Genomic DNA, 25,932 nt, shown 5'->3' on the forward strand with positions numbered 1-25,932 from the left:
CTCCTCTGACTTATTAGAATAGGTGGACTCAGCACAGGATGCTGAGGAGAGTGAGGATGAAGTTGAGGAGGATCTATTCCTCTCGGTAACCCTGTGGCCCCTCCCACAGGGAGTAAAAGTGGACCTACCTGTGTGGCCCACTTCTCTACTATTTGTACCTCCCTCTACAGGCCCAGGGTTATCCTTAAGAACTTCTTCTGAGTTCTCTTGGACATGGTCAGAGTAAGAACCTAAAGAATAAGTTACTTACCTTCGGTAACGCTTTTTCTGGTTGATACATTAGCTACCTGTGGATTCCTCACCTCATGAATTCTCCCAATGCGCCAGCAATCGCTGGAAACTTTCTTCCCAGCTCTTCAAGTAAACGAGGATGTCAACTGCATGGCTCCGCACGCGACTCCATCTGACGTCATTGTGGCAATAAGAAGTCCTCGCCAGCGTGCGAGGTCAGTTTCACCCTTTTTTATGTGCCTTTGAGGCAAAACAGGTGAAAACCGACCTCACTAAAGCACATATACATACATATTGCAATTCAGATATAATACAACTACAACATTTATTCATATAAAAAATAATCAAAACGTATATACATTTATAATAAAGAAGTCTTGGTACGACCAGACAGGCAACGGGGAGGTGGTCGGCACTGTGAGGAATCCCCAGGTAGCTACTGTATCCACCAGAAAAAACTTCAGTAAGTAAGAAGATAAGTTACTTACCTGTAACTGTGGTTCTCCAGTATTGGTATCTTTCATAGATTCACATTCTTGAATCATTCCCTGTCATCGAAGTGGGAGTCCTACTGTACATAGAAAGCAGTAGACTAAAAATGTAATTTTTTTTTTTACATTGCAGTCAATGGTAAAATTATTCACTTTATTAGCTTATTAGCTTCATTAGAAAAGACCCAAAGTCCAGCCAATCAGGCAACCCACCCCTTAGAACCCTCAGCACAGAGGCTCAGTCTCTCAGATTTTCCAGCACGAGGGACATTTAAGATAGAGAAAAGAGGTGGGCCTCCATGGGGAAGAGGGTGGGTCGCATGTGAATCTATTAAAGATACCAATACTGGAGAACAACAGTTACAGGTAAGTAACTTATCTTCTTCTCCATTATTGGGGTATCTTTCATAGAATCACATGCTTGAATCAGAATAATGCGCAGTAAACACAAGATGTTAATATCTATATGTATAAACAAACATCATCATATACAGGGAGTGCAGAATTATTAGGCAAATGAGTATTTTGACCACATCATCTTCTTTATGCATGTTGTCTTACTCCAAGCTGTATAGGCTCGAAAGCCTACTACCAATTAAGCATATTAGGTGATGTGCATCTCTGTAATGAGAAGGGGTGTGGTCTAATGACATCAACACCCTATATCAGGTGTGCATAATTATTAGGCAACTTCCTTACCTTTGGCAAAATGGGTCAAAAGAAGGACTTGACAGGCTCAGAAAAGTAAAAAATAGTGAGATATCTTGCAGAGGGATGCAGCACTCTTAAAATTGCAAAGCTTCTGAAGCGTGATCATCGAACAATCAAGCGTTTCATTCAAAATAGTCAACAGGGTCGCAAGAAGCGTGTGGAAAAACCAAGGCGCAAAATAACTGCCCATGAACTGAGAAAAGTCAAGCGTGCAGCTGCCACGATGCCACTTGCCACCAGTTTGGCCATATTTCAGAGCTGCAACATCACTGGAGTGCCCAAAAGCACAAGGTGTGCAATACTCAGAGACATGGCCAAGGTAAGAAAGGCTGAAAGACGACCACCACTGAACAAGACACACAAGCTGAAACGTCAAGACTGGGCCAAGAAATATCTCAAGACTGATTTTTCTAAGGTTTTATGGACTGATGAAATGAGAGTGAGTCTTGATGGGCCAGATGGATGGGCCCGTGGCTGGATTCGTAAAGGGCAGAGAGCTCCAGTCCGACTCAGACGCCAGCAAGGTGGAGGTGGAGTACTGGTTTGGGCTGGTATCATCAAAGATGAGCTTGTGGGGCCTTTTCGGGTTGAGGATGGAGTCAAGCTCAACTCCCAGTCCTACTGCCAGTTCCTGGAAGACACCTTCTTCAAGCAGTGGTACAGGAAGAAGTCTGCATCCTTCAAGAAAAACATGATTTTCATGCAGGACAATGCTCCATCACACGCGTCCAAGTACTCCACAGCGTGGCTGGCAAGAAAGGGTATAAAAGAAGGAAATCTAATGACATGGCCTCCTTGTTCACCTGATCTGAACCCCATTGAGAACCTGTGGTCCATCATCAAATGTGAGATTTACAAGGAGGGAAAACAGTACACCTCTCTGAACAGTGTCTGGGAGGCTGTGGTTGCTGCTGCACGCAATGTTGATGGTGAACAGATCAAAACACTGACAGAATCCATGGATGGCAGGCTTTTGAGTGTCCTTGCAAAGAAAGGTGGCTATATTGGTCACTGATTTGTTTTTGTTTTGTTTTTGAATGTCAGAAATGTATATTTGTGAATGTTGAGATGTTATATTGGTTTCACTGGTAATGATAAATAATTTAAATGGGTATATATTTTTTTTTGTTAAGTTGCCTAATAATTATGCACAGTGATAGTCACCTGCACACACAGATATCCCCCTAACATAGCTAAAACTAAAAACAAACTAAAAACTACTTCCAAAAATATTCAGTTTTGATATTAATGAGTTTTTTGGGTTCATTGAGAACATGGTTGTTGTTCAATAATAAAATTAATCCTCAAAAATACAACTTGCCTAATAATTCTGCACTCCCTGTACTTATTTACATAAATACACACACTATATATATATATATATATATATAAATAAACATATATACACATATACATATATACCCACATACAAATTCATCTGTAAACATCAGTATTCGAGGATGGTGGGTAAAGAAAATTGTTGTCTCACCTTATGCAAATAAATTATGCAGAACTGCTTGTCCTACCACTGCGTCCATCCTATCAGCAGCATCTAGGCAGTCGTGTTGAGTAAAGGTGTGGCTGCGAGTCCACATTGCTGCTCTGCAAATCTGGCGTAGAGGCACTCCTGCGAAGAGCTGCTGAAGTAGATACCGTTCTAGTGGAGTGTGCCTTGACGTTGGCTGTAAGTGGTTTTCCCGCTAGCTGGTGACAGAATTGTATGGTGGTGGCTATCAACCGAGCTATAGATTGCTTGGTAACAGCATTCCCTTTAGTGAGTTGACTATAGCTAATGAACAATTGATCAGCTGCTAGTCCTTTGGATGTAGAATTTGAGACACCTTTTGATATCTAAGGAATGTAGCGCTCGTTCTGCTGGAGTTCGAGGGTTTGGAAAGAAAGTCTTTAATATTACTGGTTCGTTCAAATGAATGTTCGAGGGAAATTTAGGAATACATTTAGGATTAGTCCTAAGAATGACCATATCTGATTTAAATTGAAGAAAAGGTGGTGAGATTGTGAATGCCTGTATGTCACTAACCCTCTTAGCGGAAGTAAGCGCTAGAAGGAGTGCCGTCTTCCAAGAGATAAATTTCAGGTCAGCTTTGTGAACAGGTTCAAAGGGATGCCTCATCAATTGCGACAGAACAATATTGAGATGCCTGGGAGGAGGAGGGAGTTGAATCGGAGATAACATCCTGAATAATCCCTTTAGGAATTGCTTTATTATCCTAGAGGACCATAAAGATGGAGTACAGCGGAATCAAGAGATGGCTGCCAGGTGAACTTTGATAGATGAATGGGAGAAATCTGATTTCACTAATTGCAAAAGATACGGAAGTATCTTCTCTGGAGAAGACTTTAGAGGATGAATACTGAAGGTTGAGCTTGTATGTCTTATTCGTAGACTGGGCTCTGGCACTGGCGAGCACCTCTCAACAGTCTGGTGGAATATCTAGGTTACCAAACTCATAGAATTCAGGAGCCAGGCTGATAATCGAAGTCTGGTTGGGATGACGGACCTGCCCTCGAGTCATCGTTAGCAAGTCTGGTATTGATCTCAATCGAATGTGAGGTTGTTCCGAGAGGAGCAGTAGCTCCATGAACCAAAACTGGCGTGGTCATCTGGGGGCTATCAATAGTAATCGGCAAGGTTCTCTCCATCTTCTGAAGAAGTCTCAGGATTAGTGGGAGCAGGGGAAAAGCGTAGGCATAAATCCCTGACCATTTGATCAAAAATGCATTCCCCTTTGACCCTCTCTGCGGTTGCCAGCTTGCAAAGTATTGGCATTTTTTGTTCTCTCTTGTAGCAAACCGGTCCAGACTGGGTTTGCCCCAGCGAAGAAAGAGACGATCGAGAGTTGCTTGGTTGAGCTCCCATTCGTGGCAGATCGTCGCTGTTCTGCTTAGTGCATCTGCCAAAGTGTTGGATATTCCTGGGAGGTGTTCTGCTCAGATAGCTATAGGATGGTGAAGCGCCCAATACCACAGCCCCTGCGCCTGAAGAGACAGCGTCTGCGATCTTGTACCCCTTTGCTTCTTGAGGTAATGCATGACGGTGGTGTTGTCGGTTCGAATCAAAACCGATGAGCCTCTGATCTTGGTGAGGAATGCCTTGAGCAGCAGGTAAACTGCCTTTAATTCCAACATATTGATGGGGAGTACTAATTCCTGTATGGACCATTTCCCTCTCACTGTTAGGTCCTCTAGGTGCGCGTCCCATCCCTCTAGAGATGCATCAGTTGTCAGAATATGCACTGGCTTGTCCTTCAGAAAAGAAAGAACTTACAAGATGAGGGGTGCTCTTTCACCATTCCAAGGCTTGTCTCGTTGGTGTGGTTATTTGGACAAAATCATCGAAAGATCTGCTTATCTGGTCCACTTATTTTCTAATTGTTGTTGAAGTGTTCTCATGTGAAGGCAACAGTTTGCTATCAACGGAATGCATGAGGAGAGCATCCCCAAAAAACAGACCTTCTTTTGCTGAGACGGTACGCTAGATTTTTAATTTTCTTCCGTCTGTCCTGAGAAGCAAAAGCTCTTGCTTGCTCCGTGTCCAAAACAGCTCCAAGAAAGGTGATGTCGTTTGATGGTTCTAGGTGAGACTTTGGGTAGTTGACTGTTAGCCCTAACGTTTTGAAGAGGGACAGGCACTCTTCTGTGTCTCTGGTCGCCCTGGATGCCGTTTGTGCCTTTATTAGCCAATCGTCCAAGTATTGAAACACCTGGATTCCCAAGTGCCTCAGGTGGGCTGCAACCGAAGCTAAGACCTTGGTGAAAACTCGTAGGGCTGATCTAATGACGAACTGTAACACTCTGAACTGGTAATGGGTGCCTGCAACCTTGAAGTGTAAGAATTTCCTGTGACTGGGATGGATAGTGATGTGGAAGTATGCGTCCTGGAGATCCAAGGACGTCATTAAATCTCCTTGGTTGAGTAATCGTAGCACATCTTAGAGAGCAATCATATGAAATTACTGTTTTCAGGAATTTGTTCAAAAATCGAAGGTCTAAAATAGGTTGCCAGTCTCCCGTCTTTTTCCGTATGAGGAAGAAGCGAGAGTAGAAGCCTGTTCCCCTCTGAGACTTCGGTACTATCTCTACTGCTCCCTTGTCTATCAAGATGGCAATCTGTACTAGGAACTCTTTTAGATGGGTAGGTGGGGGTCCTCGTTCTTGTACTTCTGGAGGAGATTGGTGAAACTACAGGGTATGCCTCTCGTTGACAATATCGAGGACCCATCTGTCTGATGTGATCTGGGACCATTGATGGGAGAATTTGGAAATTCTGCCCCCTATCAGAGTGTTGGGATAGAGGTTAGTTGCAGGCAACTGATGGAGGTCTGTGTTTTCTGGCCGCGTCCTTGCATCTATAAGAGGACTTTCCCCTTGTGGTGTGTCGGAAGGACGCAGATGATGGTTGTCGATAAGTGTGCGGCTGCTGTTGACTAGTGGTGGTACAGAATTCACTTTGGTAAGGTTGATACTGCCGATACTGATGCAGTCCGCCTCTGTAAAAGTAAAGTCCTCTTCCTCCTGCCCCTCGAAAGGTCTGCCTTTTAATTTACAGCGTACCCAGGGATCTAGCTGTTTTAGTGTCTGCCTTTATCGATTGCAGGTGGTCATTGACGTGTTTGCCAAATAGCAGTTCTCCGTCGTAAGGCATGTCCAGGATCGTCAGTTGAACCTCTGGGCGGAAGGATGTAGCTTTCAGCCACCAGACGTCTTAATACTGCAGCCCTGGCTAACTGGCAGAAACCTGTAGATGACACATCAATAGCACAGCTAATCTCGGCAGAGATCTTCTCACCCTCCTGCAATATATTACGAGCTTCGGCTCTAGTATCTTCAGGAAGGTCGATGAATTGGAAGATGTCCGACCACATTTGACGGTTGTATCTTCCTAAGATTGCCAAGGAGTTAGCTGCTCTGACAGTGGTGGCCGCCATAGTTGAAAACTTTTTCCCAATCAAATCCAATCGCCGTCCTTCTCTATCCAGGGGTGCAGCATGCAGGGAGGACGGATTCCTGGAACTACGCTGGGCTGCTTGAGATATCACCGAGTCCGGCTTAGGGTGACCAATTAAACAGGCTGGTGAATTGTCTGGTGCTTTGTCATTCTTGTCCACCCTTGGAAGCACCGTTGGAAGCGAAGATGGGGTCTGCATGACTTTAAGGCCCTCCTCCCAGATAAAGTCCACAATCGGTATAGCACAAACCGATTTCCTAGTGTCTTCCTTAAAACCGTACAGGAAACAATCCAAATGTTTAAACATGATGGGCAGTTGAAACCTCTTCGCTGCTCTTTCGATCACGCTAGGAAAACCACCAATGTCTTGTGGTGGAGAATCGACTGGTGGTGGCGTAGAATGGGATGGTGTCTGTGTTTGATAATCATCCCATTCATTGAGAAGAGACTCCGTGTCCAGTATCTCACCCTCCTCTGAAGAGGGCGGATCGTTATCCTAATCTGACGATGGATCTGGAAGAGGACCTTGAGAGTCTGATGGTTGACTGGGAGGGCTTAACGGCATTGGCGGATGCTGCACAGAAGTGGTTGATCCCGGTGGAGGGAACCTAGAATAATAATCCTGCATCATGTGTTGAAGGCTGGAAATCAATGATAGTGGCATCTGGATCATTGGTTCTTGTTGTAACTCTTGAACCCCTGGGTGTCTCTGTTCCCGCAATGAGTGTTGTACGTATACCTGTTCACTCTCTACCTCATCACCTTTGCTTTGGCATTGTATTCTCAGGTCTGAAGGGCTACGTACAACTAGAAACAGACTATTGTCCGAGAAGTTTTCTCCCTCGTCATCAAAAAGATGTTGTAGAGGTGCTGGCGATACCATACTAGGTAAAGTTGAGAGGGCAAAAGAGTCTGTTGACTGGATTTACGTCTTACTGCCATAATTCTCAAAGGCAAGAAGGAAGATTCTCCGGAATCCATAGATGTTGATGCAGAAAAATGATCCTTTGACGGTACGGTTGTCGACGGGGATCTCGTCGACAGTGTGGTAAGCGACAGCAAAGTAGGTTTTCGTGCCATCGTCAAAGCTGCCGTCAGGGGAACAGTCATTGATGGGGTTCAATGTAGCTTACTCGTTGACTCTGATGTCGATGGTGTGCCCGTCGACGATAGAGATTTAAATTTCTTCTCCGTCGATTTCTTTGTAATCTTTATCGCTTGGGTAGCTGAAGAGCCATACTTCAGACTCACCGACATTATAGTTGTTGAAGACAACGGTGACGAAGTTATGATCATGGGCAATGATGGGGCTGTGAATGTCTCTGTGGTCGTAGACGATGCGAAACGTGCCATCGACGATGTCAAGATCTTTGATGTGGACGGTGGCAGAGAGCTTGATGATCTCTTAAGTTTTTTCAAAGTGGCTGCTGGAGTGGACAGCTCAGAGCGAACCTTGCCACTATGTTCCCTTGAAGTTGAGGGACATTCATCAGTTTTTTCCTTGAAAGACTGTAGTTTCTTGGCTTCCTTACTGCTTTTAGGAGAAAAACTCTCCACAGATCTCTTCTTCTTCTTTGAGGCCACTGAGGTGTCACTGTCCTCCTCATCAGAGAGAGATTCTCTGGACTTATGTTTCTGAAGCCAAAGAAGGAGCATGGGTTCTCTATCTCTCAGAGTCTTGCTGGGAAAGGTTCTACAAATCTTACAATCCTTCACCTTATGTTCTGGGTGAAGACAGTAGATGCAGTCCTTGTGGGGGTCCTCACAGTGAAGCCTTTGCTTACCATAGGTGCTGCCAGGTCGAAATAAACCTTTCTTTGCTGTAGACATGTTGAAGAAAGTACAGCTGATGATGTAGGAACAGAATATCTGGAAACATTTCCTGAGGAAAAAGGTAAACTGAGCAGAGCTCAGGGAGACTCCCTTACACATGACGTGAGGTAGAAAATCTGAGCGACTGAGCCTCTGTGCTGAGTGTTCTAAGGTGTGGTCTCGCCTGATTATCATTGACTGCAAAGTAAGAAAAGAAAAAAATGACATTTTTTGTCTACTGCTTTCTATGTACAGAGTGACTCTCACTTCGACGACGGGGAATGATTCAAGCATGTGAATCTATGAAAGATACCCCAATACTGGAGAACGTGTTCTGATGGATTCAACTACCTGTGGATTCCTCACCTTATGAGTAGAGTCCCAAAGCAGTACCGCACTCGGAGGTGGGTGCCTGACCGGTCACACCAAGAAATCCAGCAGCACAGAATGTGCAAAATGGCCGTCTTTTCTAACTTCCGAATTCAAGCAATAATGCTTCGCGAAAGTATGGAGGGAAGCCCAAGTTGCTTCCCTGCAAATATTCACTATAGAAAGACCTCTAGCCCATGCCGAAGTGGCAGACTTAGCCCTGGTGGAATGAGCTCTAATACCCTCAGGAGGAACCTTCTTTGCAATGAATGACAGATCTTAACGCAAAGAATGACCCACTTGGATATGGTTCTTTTATGGACAGCTCTGCCTTTCATCTTGCCCACATATCAAATGAAAAGTTGGTCTAAGAGATGGAGTCTTTCTTCCTCTTTTGAATGGTGAGGAGGAGGATAGAAGAATGAAAGAGTAATAGACTGCCCCATATGGAAGGGAGTGGCAACCTTAGGAAGGAAAGCCGCCCTGGTTCTCAACACCACTTTGTCAGCATAGAATGACGTAAAGGGAAGTCTGACAGTAAGAGCCTGAAGCTCACTCACACGCCTAGTAAATGTGATAGAAACAAGGAAAACCGTCTTTAAGACCAACAACCTTAAAGAACAAGAATGCATAGATTCAAACAGTGAACCCATTAAAAAAGTCAAAACCAAATTTAAATCCCACTGAGGCATGAGAAACGGAGTGGGAGGAAACTTATTAATTAGGCCTTTCAAGAACCTAACAACTATAGGCGATTTGAACAAGGAAGGTTGATCAGGAAGGCACAGAAAGGCCAGGAGCGCCGATAAATAGCCCTTGACAGACGCAACTGCACAACCCTTCTGTGCTAAAGTAAAAGCAAACATCAGTTCATCAGACAAATGGGCTTTCAAGGGATCAATTTGTCTCTCTCTACATCAAGCCACAAAGTTTGCCCATCTGCCGGCATAAACAGTCTTTGTGGAGTGTCGCCTGGCTGATAAGATAACATCCACCACTTCTGGCAGGAGAGAAAAATAACTCAGATTGCCCCATACACCTCCACGCATGTAGGTGCAGGCTCTGGAGGTGGGGGTGTAGAACCTGCCCTTGCGACTGCCAGAGGAGGTCTGCCCTGAGAGGGAGACAGAGCGGAGGGCACAGTGTGAGTTCGAGAAGGTCTGTGTACCACACCCTTCTTAGCCAATCCGGAGCTATTAAAATGACTTGAGCCCGATGTTGGCGAATCTTCCTCAGAACCCGAAAAATCAAGGGTATGGGGGAAAATGCGTAAAGTAACTAGTCGCACAAAGACATCTGAAACGCATCCCCCAACGCTCCTTGCACCGGATACTGGAGGCTGCACAACGACGGGCAGTGCGCGTTCTCCCGAGTGGCAAACAGGTCTAGCTGTGGAAAACCCCATATCCGGAAGATGTGAATGATCAGAACCGGATGGAGACGCCACTCGTGATCGGCCAAGAAATGCCGACTGAGACTGTCTGCATATACGTTGAGAACCCCGGCCAGATGGTTTGCTACAATGCAAACCTGATGGTCCTGCACTCAGGACCAGAGCCACAGAGCCTCTCTGCAGAGAAGGCACGACCCTACACCTCCCTGCTTGTTGAAGTACCACACCGCTGTAGTGTTGTCTGTCAAGATTTGAACTGACGGACCATGAAAGGACGGGAGGAAGGCCTTGAGAGCCAGATGTATCGCCTGCAATTCTAACAATTTTGATGTGAAACATCTGTTCCATTGGAGACCAACAACCCTTGATCTCCAGGTCCCCCAGATGAGCACCCCAAAATGGCCTTCCTTGGGAAAGGTTGCCATCCACAGCCCACCATCTTAGATCCTTTGCAGCGTCTCAGGAGATCGTTATCAACTCTTCGAGATCCCCTTTGTGTTGAAATCACTGCTTGCGGAGGCACCATTGGAGAGCCATCATGTGCCAACCTGCATGAGTGAACAACAGAATGCATGAAGCGAACAGACGGAGCAGACGTAGGACCTTGAGGAATGGAACACCCGCTCCATTTTGAAGCACTGGAATAAACGCCTAAATGTCCTCGATCCGCTGAGGCGGAGAGTAAGCCCAATTCAATGTTGTATCCAGTACTGCCCCTATGAACAGGAGGCGTTGAGAGGGCTCCAGGTGAGACTGGGCACGTTTACCGTAAAGCCAAGACTGAACAACAACTGTGTTGTCATTTGGAGGTGATGCAGCACAAGCTCTGGGGTCTTGGCTTTGATCAGCCAATCGTACAGGTAAGGGAATACCAATATTCCCTTCTTTCTGAGATTTGCTGCAACCACCACCATTACCTTCGTAAAGACTTGAGTTGTGGAAGTAAGACCAAAAGGAAGGACCGCAAACTGGTAGTGTTGTGACCTCACCACAAACCAGAGATACTTCCTGTGTAACTTCAGAATGGGGATATGAAAAGAAGCATCCTGCAAGTCGACCGACACCATTGAGTCTTCCTTGTTCAACGCCAGAAGCACCTGTGCTAGAGTCAGCATTTTGAATTTCTCCTGTTTGAGGAACCAATTCAAAATCCTCAGGTTCAATATAGGCCTCAATCAACCATCCTTCTTGGGAATCAGGAAATATCTCGAATAGCAACCCTGACCACTTTCCTGCTCTAGAACCAACTCCACTGCGCCTTTTGATAAAAGGACTTGAGCCTCCTGCTGCAACAACATCAGGAACAAAACGAAGGACGAGGGTGAATGGGCGAGGGAAACTCCCGAAAGGGAAGGGCATACCCTTTCCCCACAATATTTAGAACCAGGAGTCCGATGTGACTAAATCCCACTCTTAGAGAAAATGAAATAACCTTCCCCCTACGGGAGAACCATGACTAAAAATGGATGGGAAACTAGGGCTGCTTTCCTTGTTGTGCTCCCCCAGAGAAACAGGATGAGGCAAGGTGCTGCAGGGTGGCTCCTCTAAAGGACCTATATGGAAGGTTGGCAGACTGTTGAGTCGTGGATTGAGGTCTTCCACGATAAGCAGCTCCACGGCCAAACCCCCTAAACCTTCGAAAGAACCTGAAAGTAGTAGATTTGGAAGCTTGTAGTCCCAAAGACTTTGCCGTGGCCCTACTATCTTTGAAGTGCTCTAAGGCAGAGACCGCTTTGCCCCCAAACAACTATTCTCCGTCAAAAAGGGAGGTCCAATAAAGTTGTCTGGACATCTGTTGAAAACCCAGAAGACCTTAGCCAGGCATGTCTCCTGATGGCGACTGAAGTTCCCATCGCCAGGGCCACTGGGTCTGTAGTATCCAGACCAGACTGGATGATCTGCTTGGCTGCAGCTTGGGTGTTCGACAGGAGCTCGTCTAACTGCACCTGCATATCATGCAGCAAGTTAGGCACTACAGCTCTAGATGTGTCCATTAGGGTGTGCACATATCTACCCAATACACAGGTAGCATTGACCGATTTCAGGGTCATACTGCAAGATGAGAAAGTTTTCTTAGCCACTTGCTCCATCCTCTTGGAGGCTGGTGCAGAATGAACCGAACAAGAAGCCTGGACCACCAAGCTCTCAGGAGTCGGATGCTGTGGCAAACATCCTGGCTCCCCAGGAGCAACCCTGCACCTCCTTGCAACAGTTCTGGACACAGAAGGCAATGTAACAGGCTTTCTCCAGATATCTAAAATAGGCTCCGTAAGAGCATCATTGAAAGGGAGCAGGGGCTCCGCTGGAGTAGAGGAAGGATGCAAGACTTCAGTCAAAATGTTTGTTTTAACCTCAGCAGCTGGCAATGGAAGCTCCCAAAAATCTGCAGCCTTCTTATTAAGTGAATGGAAGGAAGACACCTCTTCTGTAAACTTCCCTGGACATGAAAGATCCCACTCAGGGGAAGTGTCCAGCCCACTAGCTGAGACTAGGCCCTGAAAATTCTCCCAAGGGCTCAGCAATCTCTCCTTCCTCCAATAGCTGCCTCTGGTACTCTTGCTCTTCCAAGAGCCTCAGCGCTCTCCTCCGCAACCTTAACCTGGCCTTCAACCTCGGCGTTGACAGAGTTAGCCGATGTCGACGACACCAGCTTCAAATCAGATGGGCACGGAAAGGGAGAAGAAGGAGATGCACTCTGTCCTGACTGGGACCCATCCGGCACCTGGGATGACTCCATCGGCACCATCAGCGTTTGAGGCGGTGTCATCGGTGCCGAACCAGCACCCTCAGCCTGATAAAAAGGTACGAACGGAGCCGACTTGTATGGAGCCGGAGAGCCCAAGGAGAATGCCAAAGGACCCGTGGGACCAGCGGGTGCGCTAGCAGGGGCCATAGCCTTATGAAAGATACTGAACATGGCATTCAGAGATGCCACCCGATCCACTCCCGGAGTCGGGAAGGCAGGAAACCTTTGATCTTCATGCAGCGCTTGGGTCGGATCCGGAACCTGTGACACCGACTCCTGCAACCCAGGCGAAAAGTGAGGGCTCTCTGGGGACTCAACCACCTCGATGAGCGATGGCGCCGGAGAAGCCGGAGGACTTTGAGGCTGGGGAGTTACAGTAGGACTAACCTCCCACGCTGTACAATGCCGTCTAGATGGAGACCGAGATCACGACCGACCTCTTGAAGAAGGACGTCAAGTCCCGTGCCTGCCCCTCTTCTTATGTGACCTCGATGACTTATGGGATGACAAATCTCATCAGAAGTACAGGGTACTTCCCAGCCTAATTCTGAAGAGTCCTTCCTCCCACCTTGGTCTCCCTGCTCTACTTGCCCTTCACAATGCTGGAGGTCATACTGCATGAGCATTTCTATGAGCTGAGATTTAGTGGGAGGGCTACCTGTTTTTATTTTTCTAAACCTACATGGAGTCCTAAGTTCCTGAAACTTAAGGGATGCAGTACCCAGACTCCTGAATCTGCCTAGATTCCTCAACTGAAGACTTAGTAGTGTAGTGTATGTACCGGCCACTACCCTAGTGTTCTAAACTTTTTCACAAAGATTAGGGAAAGGGCTATGCCAGACCCTTAACAACCTAGTCTAAAACAAATTTAGAAAAAAATACCAATTTGCAAAAAGTACAGTATGTACCTAAGTCAGCAGTGGTTTCCTGTGAAACCTCACCTATGACCAGGTGGTAAAGCAATGCAAATCTTTATCCCAACCGATGCACCACCAATGTAGGAAGCTAGCTCAGTATATGTTATACACCTATAGGTGAGGCACCTTGTACTGAGTCCAGGCACCCCTTTGTGATAGTGCAGAAGGTTCTAGGTAATCAGAGCTCTCAAGAGGAGTAGCTGTGGAGGGCAGCTAAGGCTTATCCCAGAGGGTGGAAAGCAGTTGCAAATATCACAAAGGCCAGTCTGATGTACACGAGGAAAGAACCACACCGGCGTTAGAAAAATATTCTATATTTATTGTAACGCACACATTAGTACTAACTTTGGTATATCTCCTAACCGGAGATATGATCATACAAAATAGACTTAGAAAAAGGTAAGTACAGGCATATAATAATATATGCCCCTATGAGGGAGGCAAACCATATACTAAGTAAATGTAATGCGAGAATCACTCCCAACCCAAACTACCACCCAAGGACTCACAGGACTGGGGAAGCACAGGAACACCCAAGGTAAGTAATTAGGATTCCCCAGGCGCCCGTGTGCAGAGGTGTAACCCTGAGGTAGGTGTCCATAAGATAACTAGGTTAGTCACAGTTGGAGTTTTGTGGATTTGGGACCCTTCTCAGAGGAGGATGCTGTTTGGGACAAGGGGGGGGTTGGATAGTGCCCCTACCTGTGGATACCCAGAACAGTGGAGTACCTACATCAAGGAGCCCAGGTGCATAGCATTAAAGTTGTGTCAGAACCTCACGCTGAAGCCCATAGAGACCTCGGTTGTCCAGCTGCTGTTGTGACTTATGAACAAGGTCGGTGGAACCCAGGTGTGGATCCTTGAAGCAGTCCTACAGTGAGAGGGGACAGAGTCCAGACCACTCGGAGGTGCCCAGGCAGTGCAGGAGGGCAATGCCCACCCTTCCAGAAGATGCTTTCCTATGAGCTAGTGGATGACAAAGTGCGGCTGTGGAGTCCAGGCGATGAAGGGAGACCACTGGAGTAGTCTATGAGCTGTCCTACGCTGGTTGTCAGAGTGCAGAGGACTCAGCGGAGCCACCAACAAGCCTTGGCAATTGCAAGGAAACACTGCACAAAGACTGCAGGATTTGTGGGGACCAGCAAGGTCCAGATGACCCATCCTTTGCAGGGAAGTCAGGGCCAGCCCTTAGCAAGCAGGAGAGCCAGCAGGAATCAATGGAGCACCCCAGCAGGACCCTTGGCAGCAGACACAGGGAGTCGCAGGGAGGCCTCAGCAGCACAGCAAAGAGGAATACCTACATTGCAGGAGTTGTAGTGAAGATGTCGTTCTTGGAGCTGTGTAGTGCTGAAGGGTGTAGGCTTCTAGAAGCTAGGAGGTCTCCAGACTGGAGGGCCAACAAGCCTTGGCAATGCCAGACGCTGTGCACAGCGGTTCCAGATTGCAGCTCCAACGAAGGACCGCAGACTTCTCAGAAGCAAAGAAGACAGGTCAGACTTCTTGACAGCCACACAACCACCAACTGTGTTGTACAGCCTTGAAGAGTTTGTGGGACAGCAGGATCCACAAACTGGACATCGACACTGAGGTGCTTGCGGTGACTCCCTTCACTCCAAGGGCGATTTCTTCTTGATTTCTTAAGTGCAGGCAGAGTCCTTGTGACTCTGGAGGATGCATGGCCACCAGAGCTTGCATAACTTTGAAACAAAGTTGCAGTAGAAGCCCTCCTACTGGTTTCAGTCTTGCTCTTAGTTTCAGTGAAGAACAGCAGCGGTTCTGGTGTCCAGGTAGCATACGTGTCTTGCAGAGGAGACTTGCAGACAAATCTAGGGCCCCACTCTCAGGGGAGCCCTTAAGTAACCCAAGAAGGGCATTGGATACTTTCTGGAGGAACCCCCTTATATGGTGGGGCTAGGCACGTCACCCAGCTGAACTAACCAGTCAGATGATCCCAGGGGCCACTGCTCATCTTATTTCCAAGATGGCAGACTCAAGTGGCCACCTGACACCTTCCTAGGGGAGGTGCTGGAAAGGAGGATGGTCACTCTCCTGTCCTTTGTGTGGTTTTGTGCCAGAGTGGGAGCCGGGGGCTCCTGCACTGGAGTAAACCAGTTGATGCATGGACGCCACCAGACGGGCCCTTCAAAGCAGCCTGGTGACGCACAGGAGCACTCCACCCCAACTTAGTGACACCTATTTCTAAGGAAGAGGTGGTCACACCTCTCCTCTACAGGAAATCCTTTGTTCTGCCTTCTCCTAACCGAGTTAGGCTTAGCAGAAGGAGGGCAGAACAGTGTCTGGGGTCGGCAGCAGCATGGGCTGGCATGCAGACCATGCAAGGCTGTACAGGAAGACATGGAGGATCCCCTATGGAACCTCCAGAGTACACTGTAGCATGCAACTAGCAAAGAATTGGTGAAGTTGAATTATTCCAACATGTGTGATACTAAACATGCCTAGGTTCGGTGAAGCCATTATGTAGTTGGACTTCTTGTGTTGACCAGTGTCCTCTACATACCTTAAGATGACTTCCACACACTTACAAAGCCCAGGAAATTGAGCCTAGGCTGTGTAGGGACACCTCTACTCATGCAGGGGTGCCCTCAATCGAAGGGCCAAACTTAGGGGTAACTCACAGGGTCAGAGTGCAGTGACCATGATATAAAGCAACTCTTATATCTGGGGTGAAAGGTGCTTGCACCATTTCACACAGGCTGCAATGGAAGGTCTGTACTCACAGTCTGCATGGGCCCTAATGGGTGGCATAATACATGCTGCAGCCCATGTGGGACCCCTGGTGTACCCATGCCCTTGGTATCTAAGTACCCTACACTAGGGACTTACATGGGTGCACCAATATGCCAATTGTGGGGTGTAAAAGTTTCCTACCAACTAAAATTAGGGGATAGAACACGGACACTGGGGTCCTGATTAGCAGGATCCCAGTGTACTACAGTCTAAACATACTGACATCAGGTAAAAATTGGGGGAAACTATGTCAGAACGTTGCTACTTTCCTGTAGTTATCCCATGCTTTCTACTGAAATTGTTGTTTTGTTTTGCTACCTGTCCTCTGACACATGTGACCTATGTGTATTTCCAGAGCGTCCTAAAGGAATACGCTTACTAGGAGTACAAGGGTGTCCAGTTTGGATCTCAAAAATATTTTCTGTAGGTTGTGAAGCAGAAGGTGTCATATTAGCCTACCACGAGCCTTTCCCAAAGAGTGGCTATACAGTGTTGACTGTAGCTTGACCATGAAAACTGGCATGGGGCCAAAGTGGAATCCTATAGTGTGCAGAAGGAGCACTTTGCACCAAAATGAATACTTATGCTGGTTTTAAGGACGAAGGTGAAGTCAGAGCCAAAGTATAGCTCAGTATCAATAACTGAGTTGATGCTGTCAAACCAGTGGTAGATGGGCTGGCCTCAGGCAACTCAGGAATTATGAAGCCTAAACCAGTTTTGGATTGGCCTATGGGGCAATCTGGCAATGCCAGAAGGGCTGATCTAGCAGGTCAGTTCTGATTTTCAGGCTGCTTGTAGGCCTGTTAATAGTCTGGTTGGCCAGTTTTTACTGTTGATTTCCCTCATATTCCCACAAATATTGCCTCCAGCAAGTACACATGCATTTACTCTCCCATACCTTGCAAAACACATATACAATATCTCTTCAAAAGTTTAAAATTGTCCCAAATTTGCAAGCCTAAGCCACTTTTAAACTATTGGATTATTAAACGGAGGACATCATTATTTTGGTGCCTGGGCCAATTTTTTGTCCCAGTCCGGCCAAGTTTTCAACTAAAGTCGAGAATCGAGATGAAGCATCTCTTGTTCTACTTAAAACAGGGTATTATGCAAACTTTTTTGACAGACTGTAGGAGGCTGGACTGGCTTGTAGTGAGTACCAAGGGGTACTTACACCTTGCACCAGGCCCAGGTATCCCTTATTAGTGTATAGTGGTGTCTAGCAGCTTAGGCTGATAGAAAAGGTAGCTTAGCAGAGCAGCTTAGGCTGAACTAGGAGACGAGTGAAGCTCCTACAGTACCACTAGTGTCATATGCACAATATCATAAGAAAACACAATACACAGATATACTAAAAATAAAGGTACTTTATTTTTTATGACAATATGCCAAAAGTATCTCAGTGAGTACCCTCAGTATGAGGATAGCAAATATACACAAGATATATGTACACAATACCAAAAATATGCAGTATAGCAATAGAAAACAGTGCAAACAATGTATAGTTACAATAGGATGCAATGGGGACACATAGGGATAGGGGCAACACAAACCATATACTCCAAAAGTGGAATGCGAACCACGAATGGACCCCAAACCTATGTGACCTTGTAGAGGGTTGCTGGGACTGTAAGAAAACAGTGAGGGTTAGAAAAATAGCCCACCCCAAGACCCTGAAAAGTGAGTGCAAAGTGCACTAAAGTTCCCCAAAGAGCACAGAAGTCGTGATAGGGTAATTCTGCAGGAAAGACCAAAACCAGCAATGCAACAACGATGGATTTCCAGACGAGGGTACCTGTGGAACAAGGGGACCAAGTCCAAAAGTCACGATCAAGTCAAGAGTGGGCAGATGCCCAGGAAATGCCAGCTGTGGGTGCAAAGAAGCTGCTACTGGACAGTAGAAGCTGAAGATTCTGCAAGAACGACAAGGGCTAGAAACTTCCCCTTTGGAGGATAGGTGTCCCACGTCGTGAAGAAGTGTTTTCCCCGCAGAAAGACCGCAAACAAGCCTTGCTAGCTGCAAAGCTCGCGGTTAGGGTTTTTGGATGCTGCTGTGGCCCAGGAGGGACCAGGATGTCGCCAATTGCGTGAGGGGACAGAGGGGGCGTCCAGCAAGACAAGGAGCCCTCTCAGAAGCAGGCAGCACCCGCAGAAGTGCCGGAACAGGCACTACGAAGTGGAGTGAAACGGTGCTCACCCGAAGTTGCACAAGAGAGTCCCACGCCGTCGGAGGACAACTCAGGAGGTAGTGCAATGCAGGTTAGAGTGCCGTGGACCCAGGCTTGGCTGTGCACAAAGGAAATCTTCGTGGAGTGCACAGGAGCCGGAGTAGCTGCAAAACACGCGGTTCCCAGCAATGCAGTCTGGCGTGGGGAGGCAGGGACTTACCTCCACCAAACTTGGACTGAAGAGTCACTGGACTGTGGGAGTCACTTGGACAGAGTTGCTGAGTTCAAGGGACCTCGCTCGTCGTGCTGAGAGGAGACCCAGAGGACCGGTGATGCAGTTCTTTGGTGCCTGCAGTTGCAGGGGGAAGATTCCGTCGACCCACGGGAGATTTCTTCGGAGCTTCTAGAGCAGAGAGGAGGCAGACTACCCCCACAGCATGCACCACCAGGAAAACAGTCGAGAAGGCATCTGGATCAGAGTTACAGTGTCGCAGTAGTCGTCGTTGCTACTTTGTTGCAGTTTTGCAGGCTTTCAGCACGGTCAGCAGTCGATTCCTTGGCAGAAGGTGAAGAGAGAGATACAGAGGAACTCTGATGAGCTCTTGCATTCGTTATCTAAAGAATTCCCCAAAGCAGAGACCCTAAATAGCCACAAAAGAGGGTTTGGCTACTTAGGAGAGAGGATAGGCTAGCAACACCTGAAGGAGCCTATCAGAAGGAGTCTCTGACGTCACCTGCTGGCCCTGGCCACTCAGAGCAGTCCAGTGTGCCAGCAGCACCTCTGTTTCCAAGATGACAGAGGTCTGGAGCACACTGGAGGAGCTCTGGGCACCTCTCAGGGGAGGTGCAGGTCAGGGGAGTGGTCACTCCCCTTTCCTTTGTCCAGTTTCGCGCCAGAGCAGGGCTGGGGGATCCCTGAACCGGTGTAGAATGGTTTATACAGAGATAGGCACCATCTGTGCCCATCAAAGCATTTCCAGAGGCTGGGGGAGGCTACTCCTCCCCAGCCCTGACACCTTATTCCAAAGGGAGAGGGTGTAACACCCTCTCTCTGAGGAAGTCCTTCGTTCTGCCTTCCTGGGCCAAGCCTGGCTGGACCCCAGGAGGGCAGAAACCTGTCTGAGGGGTTGGCAGCAGCAGCAGCTGCAGTGAAACCCCGGGAAAGGCAGTTTGGCAGTACCCGGGTCTGTGCTTGAGACCTGGGGAATCATGGGATTGTCTCCCCAATACCAGGATGGCATTGGTGGGGCAATTCCATGATCTTAGACATGTTACATGGCCATATTCGGAGTTACCATGGTGAAGCTACACATAGGTAATGACCTATATGTAGTGCACGCGTGTAATGGTGTCCCCGCACTCACAAAGTCCGGGGAATTGGCCCTGAACAATGTGTGGGCACCTTGGCTAGTGCCAGGGTGCCCACACACTAAGTAACTTAGCACCCAACCTTTACCAGGTAAAGGTTAGACATATAGGTGACTTATAAGTTACTTAAGCGCAGTGAAAAATGGCTGTGAAATAACGTGGACGTTATTTCACTCAGGCTGCAGTGGCAGGCCTGTGTAAGAATTGTCAGAGCTCCCTATGGGTGGCAAAAGAAAGGCTGCAGCCCATAGGGATCTCCTGGAACCCCAATACCCTGTGTACCTCAGTACCATATACTAGGGAATTATAAGGGTGTTCCAGTATGCCAATGTAAATTGGTGAAATTGGTCACTAGCCTGTTAGTGACAATTTGGAAAGAGAGAGCATAACCACTGAGGTTCTGGTTAGCAGAGCCTCAGTGAGACAGTTAGGCACCACACAGGGAACACATACCTATAGGTCACAAACTTATGAGCACTGGGGTCCTGGCTAGCAGGGTCCCAGTGACACATAACAAACATACTGAAAACATAGGGTTTTTCACTATGAGCACTGGGCCCTAGCTGGCAGGATCCCAGTGAGACAGTGAAAACACCCTGACATACACTCACAAACAGGCCAAAAGTGGGGGTAACAAGGCTAGAAAGAGGCTACTTTCTCACACAGACCTCTTTGTGAAAGGCCTTAGATGGGGTGGTTTAAATTGAATTACGACCTGCCTGACATATTCCTCATGGGTTTTGTACTGTATACCTTGTCAATGTCAAACAAATGCCATCATGGTATTCAGGTAAACAAGACACCTTAGAGCAGTCATCTCTGCACAACCGTCTCCTACATTTGAACAATGGTTAAATAATGCAGGCGTGTTGCAAAAGCTAAGCTTGCTGCAGAAAAAAACAGATGTTGCAGTAATAAATGTAAAAAGACACAAAAAGAGTACATCTTACTAATTCAGTCCTGAAAACAGGCAACGAATGTTCAGGCGCCCTCTCGAGCTAAGATTTGTGCCTCAAGCATGGCATGTTTATGGCGAGAAGTCTTCAGTGTCATATACTGTTTACAGCAGCATAATGTTTGTTCAAAACAATAAAACGGCAACGTGCACAGTTTTTTTCTTTTCAAACAGTTTGATACAAATGTAAATATTTTTAAAATGTTGTCTCAAAAGTGTTTTGGGATCCCCATAGACCCGCAGAAATAATTCTATTGATTATCACTGGCGAGCATTTCCATGACAGAGAGAGACTAATTTACAAGACTCACGATTTTCATTGCTGCTTAAGAAAAATCTAAACCACGCACCAACTACTAATGAGGTCACCGGAAAATTGTCAATTATTAATTTACAGCTAGTAGGGGGGTGAGAAAGTCATATATGCAGCTAGGCGAGTGAAAGCGAGTGTGTGTCTACAGTCACAAGGTACCGTATGGTCGTGCCTTACAGTTGCACCTCTACATTGACTCTTTCGATGTTGTGGCACTTCCAACTTTTTTGCCATGCCATCACAACATCTCTTTCAGTGCTGGGGCTGCTCACCTGCAAAAGTCACCATCTTCTCCTCTCAAAGTCTCAAACGTGCAGTAATCCCTTTCTTCGAGCGAGGTAGTTAATCTGCAGAGCAGAAACAGAGCCACTGGAGCCAGCATCTTGACCTGTTGGAAGAGATACATGAGAAATGAGACCACAAGAACTACGATTTACGGGAGCAAAAACCTGTTGAGTGCTCATTACTATTAATCGCTGCCACATTTACCACTCCACAGTCACTTTCTTGGCCCTAATGACAAATATGTATTCTGCTTTAAAGACGAAAACCCCAATTAGTTTAACAAGATTCCCCATCCTACTATTTTTTCATTTTTTTTAAAGGTTGGGCAGATAGAGCTTCAGCTGTGTGAGTTAGCCTCATGTTATTAAAAATAAAATACACGTCTAGAAAAATGCATGCATTCAAAGAGGGACTTATGGTCATAACTCGCAGTTCATTGCTCCGTTCAACTGCCATTCACATTTTGCTTCTGTCTACCACAATTTACAGCATGGGGCAGTAGGTCAGCCCACTTCAGCCACTGAACTCTTGCACTGAGAGTGAGGGAATTATCCTGATCACAGGTGTATCGCTTCAGTACATGGCTACAGGGCCAATACGTTATTTTGCAATTATTTTTTCTTCACACTCTTCATGCTTTAACAACACTGGTGTCTAAACTGTCTTCAAGTTATAGTAATTCAAATGCAATTAGCACTATTTCTTTCAGCCAATAAGAGTCTTATTTTCTGTGATGTGCATTAAACCTTAAATTGGTTTCTATACCTGTTCTAAGAATATTTATCAGCAAGGAAACCACATTCTCTTGTATTACAACAATGTGATGGTCCCTCAGGCAACAGGGCATTCCTGATGATCACCATAGCTGGGTACATTATTGAAACTATTCCATTCATGGCTGCCTCCCTTAGACAGTGTAACTCTTGTAGTGGCAGAGATGCGGTGTATGGTTTTTGTTGACTATCGGACCTCTCTCTCTCACTCTCAACAAAGGAGTTTCTTATCTGTACTGTCCCCTCCAGAATAACCAGGTCTCACCGTTGGTATATTTGGAATGCTCGTAGTGTAATTTAGTGGTTAGAAACTGGTACACGTATGCATAAAATTCATATCATAGCAAGGGCCATTATCTATGGGATGAGATAACAGCCCACCTGTCAATGTTTTTGCTCTAGTAGGTAACATATGTGGAGTGATCTGAGAACCTCATCAGGGAAGGGGTGCTGTGGTGGAAGAGGGGGTATTACTAGGACTGCAAGGTTGGGGAAAATCTCTTTTTGCTACAGATACTTGGTACCTTTAGAACGCAGACACAGTGTTCCCCTCAGAAGATAACAAGGGGCCATGTTGGTTCCATGTCAGCCTGCGACTGAATATGAACAACCTAGCCTGCCTGCATTTATAGCTACAGACTGTCCTTGGCAATATTATTGCTCACTCAATTTTTTTGGCGTCTCAACCGTTAGTTCCTAGCACCTCTTTTGTTACAATCACCAGTTTCGAATTCCACCTCAGAATCTGTCAGATAGATAGTTGTGAGGTAGACAAATTAAATCCCACTTACAGATCTGAGAGAGGCTGGAATCAAAACATCACCAAAATGGTTTAGCTATTTACACATATCGAAGTTTATTAGACATACGGTTTTTATCTTACATACATGATTTTCAAAGGAATAGGACAACGATTGCCTCTCACATAAGGATTTTTTAAAAAGTAACGCTACAACGACCAGTTTCTTCCACAGGGAACTTAGGGCCAGATGTAGGAAGCATTTTGCATGGTGAAAACGCGAAAATCGCAGTTTGCGGCATGGAAAATGCCCATTGCGATGCTCATTCACAGCGACTCGCAAATAGGAAGGGGTATCCCCTTCATATTTGCGACTCGCACCCCAATGCCAAATTGCTTTGTGACCGCGAACGCGGTCGCAAAGCAATTCGCAGTTACCACCAGTGTCACACTGGTGGAAACCCATTCGCAAAAGGGAAGGGGTCCACATGGGACCCCTTCCCCTTTATGAATGTTGCCAAAAAGGTTTTTTCAGAGCAGGCAGTGGTCCAATGGACCACTGCTTACTCGGAAAAAACGAAACCAAATGGTTTTGTTATTTTTTTTTATTTTACAACTCGTTTTCCTTTAAGGAAAACGGGCTGCAAAATAAATTTAAAAAACTGCTTTATTTAAAAAGCAGTCACAGACATGGAGGTCTGCTGTCTTCAGCAGGCCACCATCCCTGTGAGTGCAGGGACTCGCTATGGGGTTGCAAAATGCGACCCACCTCATTAATATTAATGAGGTTGGTCTTTGCGACCCCATAGCGAATCGCAGACGGTGTCTCAGACACCGTTCGGCATCCGATTTTGCGAATAGGAAATTGCGAGTCGAACCGACTCACAATTTCAGATTTGCAAAATCCGAACTTGTTACATCTGGCCCTTAATTTGTGTCTCATTCCATGAAAACTGACCCATGAAAACTACTACAAATAAAACGCACACATTAACTATGAGCAGTAAAGTAGGTTTTTGTGTAAAAGTGTTATGTTTAAATCATTGTAAAATAAAGAACAGTCCATTAAGAGCTGTGGAACAACAAACTTGACCAAAATTCTACATACACATTTACCATCATGTTTCATTATCATTCGGCATGTACCAATGGATGCACAAAGCAGGGCTCACATTTTTCCTAAATCCCAATATTTCAGGACACAAAGGTCTATATAGGGAAACACTGGTTGGATACCTTTCTCCATGCAAGATAGAGATACATTTTAATAGATACAAAGGTCGTATGCTGGCACTTATTTTTGGTGCAGGCTGTCTTAACAGAGATTTAAAAAGCAACAAAAGCTGTTTGTAAATACCTTATCAACACAATAAACTAGTTCTAAACATGAGAGACTGGTCTAAATCCTTTCTTAGTGACCTGGCACAATCTCTTTCCATGTAGGATTGAATATTTTAATTACATCCACTATTTTTAATGAACGCAAAAATCGTGAAGAGAGGAAATGTGAAAGGGCAAGTCCGGACACTAACCTAAATTACGGTCTTAATTATTCCGTTCAAGTATGGAATTCAATTGAAGTACAGCATCCACTTTAAACTTATAACCTCCTACGTTTTAAAGATATAATGCAAAAATCTCCATGCCATAATATGCTATACGGATAATTGTACCAGGCAGTGCTTTTATGCAGGGACTCATTGAATTGAAAGAATTCCAAATTGCGGTGCAAAACGACACGTTGATTACATTACATGTATTTTAACCGATATCTAATGTTCTGATAAGTGCAGATTATTTGAGAACTTCATATCCAAATATTCACATCCAAATATTCGTACCCAAAACGTGTTCTGATTTCCTGTCATCCAGCAGGAGTGCTTTGTTGTCTTACTACTAATAGCTAAAATATTCGTTTCAACCTTATTAACCGTCTGTGTCTATATTATCCAGTAATCACGCAGTGCTGACAGTTTCCTTTGGAACACAATGAGATGCAAACCATTATCCAATTTATTTGCATAAAAAGTCACTTACTAAGAGAATCACTCGAGTTCAGGGAAATAGAATGCCCACTTGCTAGAAGGAGAAATACACTTACTTGCTTTAACCTATTTTTCAATAAGAGTCACAGAGGCTTCCATTTACATCATGCCCTATCTTAATCAATTTGTGTTAAGAGCTCTTTTTAAATATATAGGGCCTGATAACAACTTTGGCGGAGGGGGTTAATCTGTCCCAAATGTGATGGATATCCCGGCTGCCGTATTACGAGTCCATTATATCCTATGGAACTTGTAATACAGTGGGCGGGATATCCGTCACATTTGGGACGGATTAACCCCCTCCGCCAAAGTTGTAATCAGGCCCATAGTGTTGTATTAGGATTTCGTATTTGTTGGACTTTTTTGCATAAGCAGGGTCATCCCCAATCTTTTTGCCTCCTGTCTCCTATTCTTTCTGACCTGTTGCTGTTGGCTTTTGAACTCTGAGCACTTTACCACTGCTAAACAGTGCTAAAGTGCATATGCTCTCTGTGTAAATTGTATTGTTGATTGGTTTATCCACGATTGGCACATCTGTGATTCCTGGTTGCTGGGGGGGTATTGTGTTACTTACCTCTGTGGTTTTCTAGTACCCCCAGCTCCCCGCCACACATTTCACATACCTAGGTAGGGGTCCTCTGTTCGCATTCCATTTTTTTAGTATATGGTTTGGGCTCCCCCTAGTTTCACTATTGGGTATTTACATTTGCATCGTTTTCTAACCTTTTCTATGCCCATTTCTGATTACTAGTGTACATATTTAGTGTGTTTACTTACCTCCTAAGGGAGTATTGCCTTTTCACTAATTTTGGTATTGTGTCACTAAAATAAAGTACATTTATTTTTGTAACACTGTGTAGTTTCTTTCATGTGTGTAAGTGCTGTGTAACTACAGTGGT

The 25,932-nt window shown here is 45.9% G+C and overlaps 1 long non-coding RNA gene across 1 annotated transcript in view; it reads right to left on the bottom strand.

Annotated features, from left to right (window-relative positions):
- The window catches only part of LOC138266647 (uncharacterized), a 421,676-nt gene that overhangs the window by 216,025 nt on the left and 179,719 nt on the right, over positions 1-25,932 (bottom strand). Inside the window, exon 2 of the long non-coding RNA XR_011199599.1 lies at positions 21,464-21,579. This is a non-coding gene — a long non-coding RNA (uncharacterized lncRNA). The remainder of the gene's footprint in view (positions 1-21,463; positions 21,580-25,932) is intronic.

The sequence above is a fragment of the Pleurodeles waltl genome, chromosome 11, assembly GCF_031143425.1.
Source record: "Pleurodeles waltl isolate 20211129_DDA chromosome 11, aPleWal1.hap1.20221129, whole genome shotgun sequence".
Lineage (NCBI taxonomy): Eukaryota > Metazoa > Chordata > Amphibia > Caudata > Salamandridae > Pleurodeles > Pleurodeles waltl.